The 14,781-nt window shown below is 39.6% G+C and overlaps 1 long non-coding RNA gene across 1 annotated transcript in view; it reads right to left on the reverse strand.

Moving 5' to 3' along the window:
• The window catches only part of LOC308185025, a 33,960-nt gene extending 28,536 nt beyond the window's left edge, over positions 1-5,424 (reverse strand). The window contains exons 1-2 of the long non-coding RNA XR_013943076.1: positions 5,297-5,424; positions 3,060-3,129 (exon numbers count right to left, since the gene is read on the reverse strand). This is a non-coding gene — a long non-coding RNA (uncharacterized lncRNA). The remainder of the gene's footprint in view (positions 1-3,059; positions 3,130-5,296) is intronic.
• Positions 5,425-14,781: the final 9,357 nt, after the last annotated feature.

Below are 14,781 nucleotides of genomic sequence, written 5' to 3' on the forward strand. Positions count from 1 at the left end.
AGGGACCCTAAGAGATCATTGGGTCCAACCTTCCTGCCAAAGTAGGTTCCTTAGAGCAGGTTGCCCAATTAGGCGTCCAGACAGGCCTTGAATATCTCCAGAGAAGGAGACTCCACAACCTCCCTGGGCAGCCTGTTCCAGTGCTCCATCACCCTTACTGTGAAGAACTTCTTTGGCATATTGGTGCGGAACTTCCTGTGATCCATTTTTTTGTCCATTGCCCCTTGTCCTGTCCCCACAAACCACTGAAAAGAGGTTGGCCAAATCCATCTGTCTCCCATGCTTAAGGCATATGTAAATGCTAATAAGATCGCCTCTCAGTTTTCTTTTCTCAAGGCTGAACAGACCCAGGTCTCAGCCTTTCCTCATAGGGAAGATGCTCCAGGCCCCCTATCATCTTTGTGGCCCGCCCTCCGCTGGACTCTTTCCAGGAGATCCCTGTCTTTTTTGTACCAAGGATTAGCCAAATCATACGACTCTAACTCTTATAGGTAAGGGTGGAAAGCAAATAAGGTGTATTTTTTAGAGCAAAAATGTCTGAAAGGCAGCATTCCCATAGTTTTTCTCAATGTTCTCTTAATGGGCTGGGTTTTCAAGCAAATCATAGAATCATTAAGGTTGGAAAAGACCTCCAAGATCACCTGGTCCAACCATCACTCTACTACCAATGCCACCCACTAAGCAATGTCCCTAAGCACCACCTCCAGTCTTTCCTTAAACACCCCCACGGACACTGACTCCATCACAGAATCACAGAATCACAGAATCGTCTAGGTTGGAAGAGACCTCCAAGATCATCTAGTCCAACCTCAGCCCTAACACTAACAAGTCCTACACTAAACCATATCACTAAGGGCTACATCTAAACGTCTTTTAAAGACCTCCAGGTATGGTGACTCAACCACTTCCCTGGGCAGACTATTCCAATGCCTAACAACCCTTTCAGTAAAGAAGTTCTTCCTAACATCCAACCTAAACCTCCCCTGGTGCAACTTTAGCCCATTCCCCCTCGTCCTGTCACCGGGCACGTGGGAGAATAGACCAACCCCCACCTCTCTACAGCCTCCTTTAAGGTACCTATAGAGAGCGATGAGGTCTCCCCTGAGCCTCCTCTTCTCCAGGCTAAACAACCCCAGCTCCCTCAGCCGCTCCTCATAAGACTTGTTCTCCAGACCCCTCACCAGCTTCGTTGCCCTTCTCTGGACTCTCTCGAGCACCTCCATGTCCTTCTTGTAGCGAGGGGCCCAAAACTGAACACAGTACTCGAGGTGCGGCCTCACCAGAGCCGAGTACAGGGGGACAATCACCTCCTTAGACCTGCTGGCCACACTGCTTCTTATGCAAGCCAGGATGCTGTTGGCCTTCTTGGCCACCTGGGCACACTGCTGGCTCATATTCAGCCGACTATCAACCAGTACTCCCAGGTCCTTCTCTGCCAGGCAGCTTTCCAACCACTCTTCTCCCAGCCTGTAGCTCTGCTTGGGGTTGTTAAGCCCCAGATGCAGGACCCAGCACTTGGCCTTGTTGAACTTCATACAGTTGGCCTCAGCCCATCGCTCCAGCCTATCCAGATCCTCCTGCAGAGCCTTCCTTCCCTTGAGCAGATCGACACACGCACCTAATTTGGTGTCATCTGCAAACTTACTCAGGGTGCACTCGATCCCCTCATCCAGGTCATCGATAAAGATATTGAAGAGGACTGGCCCCAGTACTGAGCCCTGGGGGACTCCATTAGTGACTGGCCTCCAACTGGATTTAACTCCATTCACCACAACTCTTTGGGCCCGGCCATCCAGCCAGTTTTTAACCCAACAAAGCGTACGCCAGTCCAAGCCACGAGCAGCCAGTTTCATGAGGAGAATGTTGTGGGAAAGGGTGTCAAAAGCCTTACTGAAGTCAAGGTAGACCACAGTAAGACCACTTCCCTGGACAACCCATTCCAATGCCTGACTACTCTTTCTGAGAAGAAATGTCTCTTCATCTCCAACCTAAACCTCCCCAGGCACAACTTGAGACCATTCCCTCTAGTCCTATCACTAGTTATCTGTGAGAAGAGGCTGACCCCCCAGCTCCCCACAACTTCCTTTCAGGTAGTTGTAGAGAGCAATAAGGTCTCCACTGAGCCTCGTCTTCCCCAGACTAAACAACCCCAGTTCCCTCAGCTGCTCCTCACAGGACTTGTGTTCCAGGCCCTTCACCAGCTTCGTAGCCCTTCTCTGGACATGTTCCAGGGCCTTGATGTCTTTCTTGTACTGAGGGGCCCAAAACTGAACACAGTACTCGAGGTGTGGCCTCATCAGAGCTGAGTGCAGGGGAAAATCACCTCCCTGGTCCTGCTGGCTACACTATTCCTGATACAAGCCAGGATGCCGTTGGCCTTGTTGGCCACCTGGGCACACTGCCAGCTCATGTTCAGGGAAGCATCACCTAGCACTTCCAGATATTTTTCCTCTGCACAGCTTTCAAGCCACTCTGCCCCAAGCCTGTAGCATTGCATGGGCTTGTTTTGGCCAAAGTGCAGGACCCAGCACTTAGCCATGTTAAACCTCATCCCACTGGCCTCTGCCTGCCCATCCAACCTGTCCAGGTCCCTCTGCAGGGCCTTCATACCCTCCGGCAGATTGATACTTCCTCCACAACTTGGTGTCATCTGCAAACCTACTGAGGGTGCACTCAATTCCCTCATACAAATCATCAATAAAGATGTTAAAGAGGATGGGCCCCAGCACTGACCCCTGGGGAACACCACTTGTGACCATTCACTAGCTGGATTTCACTTGTTTCACTGCTACTTTCTGAGCCCTGCCGTCCAGCCAGTTTTCAACCCAGCAAAGAGTGTAACAGTCACTGTGAGGTTAAAATAGTTCATCATTTTATCAAGATTATCGAGGTTATGACTCAGGACTTAATAGTCTGGTAGTGCTTTTTGTCACAATTTAATGGTATATTGATCTTCCGAGTGAACAATCATGACCTTCAGCTGCTTACAGATGCTTTCAAGGGGAAAAGGCTTAAGGAGGTTATTCCCAAGGAACCAGGCACAGTGAGCCATGACCCACCTAGATGAGTGTAGTGCAGCCGTCCTAAACACCACAGCAATTTGGGAAATGCTTCCCTGTGTAGTGACACCTGAAAGAGATCACAAAAGACTCATGACCGGCCATTATTATCGTAAGCAATCAATAAAGCAATCACGAGTATTATTAGCAGACAGCACATTCAAATCTTAGGCTGCTTAGCATCTATGTTTAGAGGTGTCTTTGCTCAGAGTGCAGTGAGTGTCAAGGCAGCATTACTAAGTAATCAGGCAAACTTATGGAGTCATATTTCCGTAGCATCGCATAAAGACAGCGATTTGGAGGGAAGTGATTGTGCTTTAGAAATGCACCAAACTCTTTTAGGGACTGTGCTATCAATGTACTCTCTCATTCTTTGATTGGTAGATTTTTTGTTTCTGATTTTTTTTCAGCTATTCTTAACATGAATTGAAAATAATGGTAGCCAGAAGGATCAGATAAACAGTCAAAGGGTCAGAAACTTCATGAGTCCCATCATGGAAAATTTTAGTATCTCCATTGACTTGTTCATACAGACTTTATGAGTGTGGATCTCGATTTAATGGTGAAAATACATGTATATATATATGAAAGCATGCCAACCAGATCACCTAACAACCATAATTAATCTTTATATATTTTGGGTGAAGAAAACTGTCTATTCAGAAAGGGAATGTTACTCTAGTTTCACATTTGTTAGTGCAAAACCCATGTTTTCTGTTGTCTCACAATCTAAAAATGTCTAAGTAAAAGCAGAACTCTCCACATATTTGCCTCTTAGTGTAGTTTTTTAAATTCCTCTTATGTCATTCTTTGCGTTGCCTAACATTGCAGCATCGAGCATGCTGAGTGACAGGCCTGCTGGAAAGGCACTCTCTTGTCTGTTTTGACAAAGCCACATGCTAGTAAACATCCTGAGTCTGTCAAAAAAAAAATTTATAGTTCAATTATTGATATACTTAAACTCTACAATCCCACATCTTAGTTCTAATACAGCTGTTGTGATTTTTACCTTCAGCTTTGCCTTAAGTGAAAATTAGCTCAAATAGCAAGGAACTATAATGACCTTTAAAATCCCACTGTATAGTTTATTGACTAAAAATGCACAGAAAAACAGGCAGCACAGTAAACCATATTGAATATGCTTTACTTAAGGGAGGGGTGGGGGGTGGGGAGTATCAACTTGTCTCAAATCCAGTAAATAGCCAATAAAAATTCACCTTGCCTCTATATTGTCCTAGGAGAGGCAATCTCATTTACATTTATTGGAAGAAATGATGTAGTGTCCTGCAGATAATTAACACAATAAAATGCTGCTAATTTCACAGTGTCATTATAAAATTTGCCAGTTTAAATTAGAAAGTGATTAACCCTCTGAGTGAGGCAATGACATTTCCATTCCCAGTCTGCGAATTAAATTTGCAAGATTTTTTTTTCACTTCGAAAGTTCATCTGTCTCTCTGCTGATGTTGTCCTTTACTTTTCCACCCTCCCATTCTGTCCAGTGAGGAAACCTGTTGGCTAAACAATGTGAATTCATGACTATTTCACATCACTAAGCAAGATCATACCATAGGCATGGACATGTTAGTTACTAGAGGATAAATTCTCTCTTAAAAGAAAATAGAACTAATAATCCCTGATAAGCAGAGGTTCACTGAGTAATGAACTTCTTGTTGGTGCATGTAAAAGAGGAAGGTTTTTCCATTAATGAGGTATCTCTAGAAAGAGCTTCATTTCATATAATGACAGAAAATCCTTAACCTTTTGCCTGGACACTACTTTATCCATTTGCTGTATCTATCACTTCCACAACGTGTTCTAATTAATACCTTAAAAAAATGAATAAACTCATTTAAAGAATAGATTTATTGCACAGTAATTTAAATATTCTAACTCAAGTGAAATCCTCTTAAGAGATTGTTTAATGTGGAAAAAATGAATAAAAATTCCAGTTAGGATAGAATTGTCCAATCCATTAAAACAACTATTAATTGAATAAGTTCAATGCATGAATTTACAATACTGCTAAAAATATGGTTGGTTAGCTCCACCCCCTAAAAAAAAATTCAAGCCCCCGAAAGAAATCAACAATGTACAAAGACTATATTTCTAAAATGGAAGACATATTTCCAAGGCGTTTAGCTGGTACATCCTGCTAATTAATAATGAGTTTTAGGCTCAAGCACCCCTAAATTTTAACTAGCAATACATTCTTATATAGTAGCCTGTAGACTTACCATATGCTCCATATGTTCAGAGTTCTTATTGTAAGGAAATACCTCCACTTGAAAACGTGGTCCAGCAGACAAGGAAGGAAAAGATCAGCACAGTGCAAATCTCCATATTAACCTTGCTGTTGTTTTAAGGTATTCCCAAAGTGGGATTCATGCTTAGAGCACAATAGCTGAGCATGAACTGTGACAAGGCCAATAATTACTCTTTCACCATTATCCACTAGGTCTTGTTCAAGGTCAGGCTTGAGCTACCATCAGCACTCAGAGAGGAGAAGCTCAGATTGGGTCATCTAAATCAGCATGGAGAAGCTCACGTGAGTGCAGTTATAGCCACCTACACTCGACTGCAGGAAGTGAACTAGATGGGGAAGCACAACAACTCATCATCCTTGCTTTCTTTACAGTGAAAGGGATCCAATATAGCACATTCAAAATAAAGAAGATGATTATTTTTATCATCTAGATTTGTCTCTTTAAATATTTTTTAAACAAAGCACTGATTCATTTACTTGATACACCTATTTAAAGCCATTGTACTTATACATAGTAATCACACAAACTTGGTTTCTCAAATACATTGTACATTTTCTTAATACACAGATCTCATTTAATGTCATGAAATGAAAGTGCCACATTGATTTAAAGTACTTTAAGAAAATAGCAGCTCTTTCCCTTCACCATGCACAAACACCCAATTCAGGCCTTGTATAGTCCTGCACTACAACAAATCCATTCATGGAAGTAGCTCCAGGAACAGATCCAACAGTACAGAAGTTGTGAAACCAGAAAAGATTTCAGCTTGCACTAGGCCAGAGGAAAATTTGAATGGCAAATATAAAGGGACTGAGTGATTGAATTTTGCTTTGCTATGAAAAAAAACCATTGCACAGATCCGTTTTAAAGGAAGCATCTAGAACTGCCGTGACCATTTAAGCACAGCAGCCTCTCTACAAAAGTCTTCTGACCATCCTACATTTAGGGGAAAAGCACAGAGAAGGAAGTAGGCTACTTGGTCCACTGAGATGATCTCTGTCACACTCGGCAACAGTCCTCAGCTTCTTTCTTTAGAGGGGCGGGAATTCTCCTAAACTGATTCTTCCCCACGATGAGATCAACTAGTTCAGCAGAAATGATCATGTAGAGATAGCTTAGTAGAAAAAGCTACTTTATACTTTCTGCCATCGCTTAGACAGAAAATTAGACAGAAAACAAACAAATAAATGAAAGAAAAACAACACCATACTATTTTGCAAAGTAACGAAAAAAAAAAAAGAGAAGCTTAAATATCACCACATGCAAAAGAAGAAACAGAAAGCTGTCTGGGGCACGAGGACAGTAGAAATAAACCCTCCATGAAATTGTCTTGAATGAGCATTCAAGAGCACTACAAACCTGAGAAATATAGACATTTTCTTCACAAATATTATTGTCATTGATTGTCTAAAGAAAAAAGCGTGATATTCTCTTCTTCATGTACTAGGGTTTTTATATTACAGAAAGCTTTTGGGTAACACTGGGCTACAGTTAATATTGCAAACAGTTTTTATTATATTTACTAGTCTTTGCATATTCATGACTCCCTGGAAAATTCAATTTTGAGGCCTGCAATTTTTCATAGTTTTTATCTCTGCCCATAAGTAAGTATTTCTTAAAGCCCCCTCCAGCTATATTTTTGTTCAACATGGTTGAAAAATAAAAATTCACATTCTCATTAAAAAACTTAAATAATCTCTTTTTTAATACAGAGCAAAAATGCACAGGTCTGATGTCTGAAGTTTGAAATCTGATGTTTGCCTAGAGCTTTAAATACTACTTTCTCTTGTTATATATATATAATTGCAAAACATCTGACATGAGATGAGTTGATATCACTGAGAGAAGTAGATGAGTGTTTGGGTTCAGAGTTCCTTCAGTGGAGTGGAGAAGAAGCAGACAAAATACCTATTGAAGTACTTTAGTTCTGAATCAGTTCAGAGAAAGCTGCAACTATCCCCAAATTTGCTAAGGCCATAGTTTGAAAAAATAATGCAAGTTAGCAAGTAGTCAAAAACACTCTCCTTTCTTGGCTGCTCATCTCTTTCTTGCTTAGTAGTGAGACAGATCAGTGGTTGAGAAATAATGATTTGTTTACATTAGGCTAGTCTTCTACTCAACATCAGGGTAAGAGTGAAGAGATGATGTGAGGAGGAATATGGGATTTTGGAGGCAACATCAACTAAGCTTGATCAATGCATTCATGAAATTACAACTTAATTTCAGAATACCACTTATCCATGAAATGTGAAAACTCAGTTCAATATTTTTAAATTATTTAAAGCACTCTGAACTTCATGGTTTCAACTAAGACTATCCTGCATGCAGCTGTAATTTAGACTGATGCCTTTTAATTTGTATTCTTCCACCCATGCAATGGCTTTTAAACTACTCTTTCTCACCAAAAGTCTTTTTCTTCCTGATTTTTGGAAGAATATTTTATGACTAAATATGAAAAACCTTATTTTTTTCACATTTCAAATATCTTAAAAAAAAAAAACTGACTTCAAAAACCCTAGTACAGGTACCTCAGTAATTGTTCTGATATTCAAAAGTGCTACTCAACAGCACCTCTCAGGGAACTCACAGGAAAAAGGGATGGTGCAGAGTTCTTTCTGTATATTTATTGGTTTTGTCATATGGAGTTTTTATGGATAGATTGTAATGTGTATGGAGATTTCATTAGGTATACTTTTACTCTTTTATAAAAGGATCTGAAGCCTGAGAATGTGAAATTTTATTTTTACAATGAAACTGTAAAATAGAAAACCTCTTTTTGATAGAAATGGTGTAAAACTCCAATCACTGGATGCAATATATAAAGAATTAGAATTTCAGTCTCTATTTAGTTCATGTGTCCATACAACTTATTTATATAATCAGACTCTCTTTTTGTGTTGAAAAGTTTCGACTTCTGCCCACTGCTGCTAACTTGAACTAAAATTGTTGGAATAACACCTCAGACACTATATTACGGTTTTCTATTTCTGGGGGTTGATCTACCACCACATAATATGGAGTAGATTCTATAGTGTAGAAAATCCCATACAAGATACTGAAGTTAGACTGATTGTTGGTTATTCATTCTCAGGAAGGAGTGCACATGAGCTAAATGACGTTCTTAGTATTCAAATTAGGACACCTTGAGGCAAAAGTTTTAATCTGTACTTCATATGAGTTAGTGCACACTATGGCAATGGGGCTGACCCTTTTTGGGTCATTGTCCAACTCACAAGCAATTCACCTATTTACCTGCCCTGTAGGCTTCTTGTGAACATGCAAGCAAGCTATGTAAAATGTTACATCACCTCCTGTCAACCTCTCCCTGCATTCTTCTGCTGTTGAGAGCAAAGCCAATGAGGCTACAGCCATGAGGATCTCCTACTCTATGCATGTGGGATGTTGTATGGAGAACCACCGCAGAAGCATAGACTTGGTATCTGCCCTTTTTGTCCCTTGCATTCAGGGCCTCTTTTACCTGCTCTACAACTGGACCACAGTGCAGTCTTGTCATCCCATTTCTCTGGGATGAAGGACTATGCAATCCCTACAATCAGGACTGACCATAAAAGGATGTGAAGTATGGACTATCAGAGCCTTTCTAAGTGCCTTCACCATGAGCCAGTGCTGCACCTTCTGCACCAGGAGGTCACATCTTTGAACTGCCCTATTCAGGGTAGCTGACGAAGATCTAACTGTGTGCTTATCTTTCACTGGAGCTCCTGCAGGTGTGAGGGACATCCCTTGCTCTGGAGTATCAGTTTCCTGCTGGCCTTACTCAACACTCTGTCTGCTCCTATCAGAGCAGAGGTCTTTGTCCTCCCACATGTATATATCTTTGTACAGAACTATGTGTGAATATATCAGATCGGAGAGAAGAGTCTGCCAGAAGAGCCACTGAGTGGTACCACAAAAAAAATTAGAAATTAAATTGTTTTCAGACTGCCACCTGTGCAGCTATTGGCAGATAAATAAGCAGATATTATCTTAAGAACTAGAAATAAAGCTCTTTTCATTACTTTTGTCAATTAAAACAGTATTTGAATTCACAAAAAGTATGTTTTTCCATTAAAGCTTTCGTTCTATCTTTGTTCTGAGAATTTTGATCACTTGCAATTTTGTATTGTCAATGGGAGGTGAATGCACAACTGAATTTAGGTAGCTACATGACCCAACAATGTAGGAATTATATATATATATTTATATATATATATATATATTATATAACTATACTTCATGAGGTCATGTACACATCCCATTGAGGCAAAAAGTACACTTATCCCCATTCTAGAAGTAAAAGACCAGTGTAGACAGAGATGAGAGCTATAATACAAAGTTGGCTTTAATGTGTAAATAGAATTCAGGAAAAAAACAGGTATGCAACCTTTAAACTTTTTCCAAGCTTAAAATGTTAATGTCTACAGGTATTTAAGTCATGAGCAGAAAAAATTATGAATGTCCTTCTGTAAACACATGGGACTGTTCTATCCTTGGTCTTCGGGACATTTTTTCTCTACCAAAGCTTGTTCAGAATTCTCAAACTGGGCATTCTTCAAAATGTTTCTAGAAAAGAGAGATTCAGGAGGTGTGTTTTTCAGTATTGCTCTTTTGCTTTTAAAACAGTGACTCCAGAAATAATGCTGTGGCTACTGTCCTGTTAAATAATACCCACAGGTGAAAGATGTGATACTATTCATCTACATAGAATCATAGAATCATAGAATGGTTTGTATTGGAAGAGACCTGAAAGATTATCTAGTTTGATCCCCCATGTCATGGGCAGGGATGCCACCCACTAGATCAGGTTGCTGAAGGCCTCGTCCAACCTGGTCTTGAACAGCTATAGGGATGGGGCATTCACAACTTCTCTGGATAACCTGTTCCAGTGCCTCACCACACTCTGAGTGAAAAATTTCCTCGTAATCTAAATCTCCCTTCTTTTAGTTTAAAACCATTCCTGTTTGTTCTATCCCAGGAGCAATACCTTGCACTTAGACTAGGTTCACTAGGTACACATAGCATGGTGATTAGACTAAGTACCTGGATATATTCAATCAGATGACCTGATCACTCAAACACCTCCTCTTCCTGAAGGCTACAAAATATGGCCAAGGTTGCCACTATTATTATTTCTCTCTTCACACAGCTATAGACATTATGGCATTTTGAGAAAACAGAAAAAAAATCTCTTCATTTAGGTAAAAGAGAGGAGTCATAGCTCCCTAAACCAGAAAATATAATACTTACCATTTAAAGAGAAGTCTGCATAAACACTTTGAAACTAGTGCAGTTATGTCTACAGTTTATTATTGTATTGTGACCTGAATCTTTAATGACTTAATCTTGATTTTTTTCCAGACCGTTAAACATCAGGTAATTTCATCAAATCTGTTAAGTGAAGAAAACCTCCTTTTAACACAGATAGTTCTTTGCAGCAGTTTTTAAAGATCTCATACATTTCCTGCTTTGTTCATCCCAGTTGGTCTTACTGATCCTAATTTTGTAATGAATGTGATGACACTTGGCAAACATCCATAAAAAGTGTTAGAGGTAATTTTTAAATATCCTATTCCTTAACACTAATGAAAATATCATTCACCTATGTTGCGAGCGGTACTTTAAATTAGCTGAGAAGATCTTGGCAGCGTGTGCTGAAAAGGGGGAACCCACAGCAAAAACCTTTGGCTTGTTAATTATCTTTCTTCTTCATAATGGACAAGAAATTCATTACTTATATGTAAGCCAGTAAATACTGCATGCCAGTTCCTTCATTAGTGATTTCTGAAGGCTTTGTTCTCTCTTTCTTTCCTCTCTTCTTACATTTACTAACAAAAATGTAAAACGTATAGTTTGACATGCCATAGCTATTATTTTGCTGTCATTGACAATGAACTTTTCACGTTAAAATGGCGGAGATTTATAACAGTGGATCTAATGCTGGAAGAAAATGAATCCAGTTAAGCAGCCAGAACAAACTGGGGTGCTCAGCAATACTTACAAAACTGGAAGTTAATTTGGAAATTAATGTCTTTCATAAAGATAACTAATTAATATGCTATATATAATGCTATTTTCAGGTCTTGGTAAATTCCATTCCCCAACCCCCGTAATTCCTCATTTTGTGTCATATGTTTCTCCCCAGTCTGAGATATTTAGGATCCAAATTAATATCAGATTTTAAGTATGATTTCACACTTTGTCATTCCATTCAATTTCCATTAATCTAACTAAGCACCATGCTTGCGAACAGAGAATGAGCCAGTGAATATGCATGTACTTTGATACTACCTCATGGATCAGATGACATGATCTGACAGCCTGTGATGTCTCACCACTACCTTACTTATTTTTTTCACCACCAGAAGAAAATAAGTTGTTGTGTCTTTTTCTAATTTCATACCATTCCTTCCATATCTAGAATGCCTAGATTCATTTTCAAATCATTCTAACATTAAAATTAAACTTGGCTGTAAGATCTGTTGCAAGAAAATTCACACTCATAACAGTATATTTTTTCCAGAATATTTCAAATTCTGCAGTTTGCTTAAAAATCAGCAGGCTATTATATTACAGGGGCTGAAATGAATTACTTAAATAGGAAGTTATGTCAGATATCACATTCACATTTACCAGCAGTTCAATAATTCTTTTAAACAAGTTGATTTACTGATCCTCTCCTCTCCTCTCCTCTCCTCTCCTCTCCTCTCCTCTCCTCTCCTCTCCTCTCCTCTCCTCTCCTCTCCTCTCCTCTCCTCTCCTCTCCTCTCCTCTCCTCTCCTCTCCTCTCCTCTCCTCTCCTCTCCTCTCCTCTCCTCTCCTCTCCTCTCCTCTCCTCTCCTCTCCTCTCCTCTCCTCTCCTCTCCTCTCCTCTCCTCTCCTCTCCTCTCCTCTCCTCTCCTCTCCTCTCCTCTCCTCTCCTCCCCTCCCCTCCCCTCCCCTCCCCTCCCCTCCCCTCCCCTCCCCTCCCCTCCCCTCCCCTCCCCTCCCCTCCCCTCCCCTCCCCTCCCCTCCCCTCCCCTCCCCTCCCCTCCCCTCCCCTCCCCTCCCCTCCCCTCTCCTCCCCTCTCCTCCCCTCTCCTCTTTCTCTTTCTCTTTCTTTTTATCCATGTGTTAGGTACTTCATAGCTCCAGGAAGCAAGAAATTATTTCAAAGGAATTTTCATAGGAATAAGCAAAATACCAGTGGTGAGTGGCACACTATGAAGAAGTGATTGGCCAGTGAAGTCAATTACTCACTTCTAGTTCACCTTTATTTTGTTCTTTTTTTTGGTTAACATTTTTTTCTTGGTGTTCTTCACTAAATGTATCAGGGATTGCTATTCTTCTTAGCATTTTGAAGGAAAGAAGCATTTTGAAGGAAAGAAATCTAAAAGGAGATGAGGAAATGGGAAGAAGTGGTGAATGGTACAGACAATACTACAAAATTCTTATGGAAAAACTTAACTTTAGAGGTCACATTTTTTTTTTTTTTTGTAAATAGGACTGCTCATGGGCCTGAAATGACATTTGCTTTCATGCTTTCCACACTTTACTGGATTAGGAAAGAGCTAAAGCTCTTTAGGAAAGAGTTTGAGCTTAAATTCAGCTAATTAGTGTTTGTGTATTGGAATATTACAGAAAAATTAAAATTCATGAATTTTCATGAAAATACAAAGGTAGTATGCATCTGCAATGTGCAGCACAAATTAGAACACCAGCATCTAAATTTAGCATGGGCCACACCACTTTTTCATGGGAACACTACTTTTTCTTCTATATTTGCTCACCTGTTAACTCCAAATTAATTAACCCTTTGGCATAACCTACCTAGTCACTGAATTGTTATTAAAAATCTGATCCTGCAGTGGAAGCCAATATTTTTTTGCTATTCCTTCAGTCTCTGCATGTTCAAGGCCTAAAGTAGTAACAAATTTGAATATTCAGTTCCTTCTGGGAATATTTTTATTAGAGAACAAGATAGAGTTTTTCAAGTATTAACATTATTCAGTCACTGCATGTTGTGGGATTCATGAACTCTGTTACCTCTTGCTCTAATGAGCTCCTAAGGATGTCCACCTCCAAGGGTAAGCAGATGTACAATATAGTCAGCAGATCAGATGATAATGTGGGAAAATCAAAGTACAGGTTACTGTCCCGGTTTCTCATGTATCAGGGAAAGGAAAATCAACTTCTCTGTGAAGGCAGTGGTGTAATAACAAACATATCTTTTGAGCACATACAGAAAGAGAAAGATGGGCTGAAAAAAAACCACACAGACAAAAAGCAAGTCAGTGAAACCCATTCTATATTTAAAAAAGAGAAACACCTCCATGTATGACCAATCACGATTCAGCAGCAGTGTGGCCAAATTCAATAATATATATATATATATGATAAGGAAAACAAATATAGAGAAACATGCCAAACAAGAAAGGTCAACCCACAAACATAACTAGCAGACACTAGTTTACAAGGAGCTAGGAGAAAGATGCATTTAGCTCCAGTCTCAGAAAATGAAGCACTGAGTGAATAGAACATATGAGGTATTCACAAGCCTATGACAAGTCATGAGTTTCAATATTAACAGCTTGCTCAAGATCTAGACAGAATATAATTTACTATTCACCAAAAGGAATTTCTGAACCTGTGCTGCTGTGGATGGATGAAGCCATGAGGTCAGTGCTTTGCCTTCCTGAGTTAAACATCATAACATTCAAACTTTTTCAGGATGTTACTAGCCTATATCATTTAACCCATTACCTGCAATACACTCTTCAGTTACCATTTCAGCATCAGCAAAGGCTAGTGCTTTAAATCAAAAGGAACAGAGAAAGAAGAGTTTCATTAATTCCTGGAATGCTCCTTCTACACAACAAAAATGCATTTCCTTAACATATATTTCAAGAAATGGATTTGACAAGACAGCATTTGCTGCAAAGCTCAACTTGTCATGAAATTTACATTATAAAAGTTGACAATATGATCATTATATTTAAAACCTCTTGAACAAGATCTTTTTCGTACTGATGTCAATGACTTGAATACAAGCAGTGTTATGGCCCATCCTGATGTTCTGCAGGGATATTTTCAAAGAAAATCAATCTATTCTGATGTGATTTATTCTCTTGTGGCACTCTCAAAATTTAACTTACAGAAGCTAAGACTAAAACTTTATTTTTTACTTTACCATATTTTTACAAAAGTTTTCTTGTAAATACTGAGAAAATTAAATCAATGCCAGTGATACCAACAGTATTTATTTGCAAATAAATATATAGCTGGTATAAAGTGCCCTTTCGTCTGACTTTGATTTGCACCAGCCATAGACTTGACCTGTGTGAATAAGAAAAGCACTTTGTCTGCCTATGACCGTGACATATGCCGATGCCTATGACACTGGCAGCTGTTCAGAAGTGAACAAATGTAGAAATGATGATAAAACATGGAAAATTTGCCCATTGTATGTTTCCACAATG

The sequence above is a fragment of the Anser brachyrhynchus genome (assembly GCF_964034855.1).
Source record: "Anser brachyrhynchus genome assembly, chromosome: Z".
NCBI lineage: Eukaryota > Metazoa > Chordata > Aves > Anseriformes > Anatidae > Anser > Anser brachyrhynchus.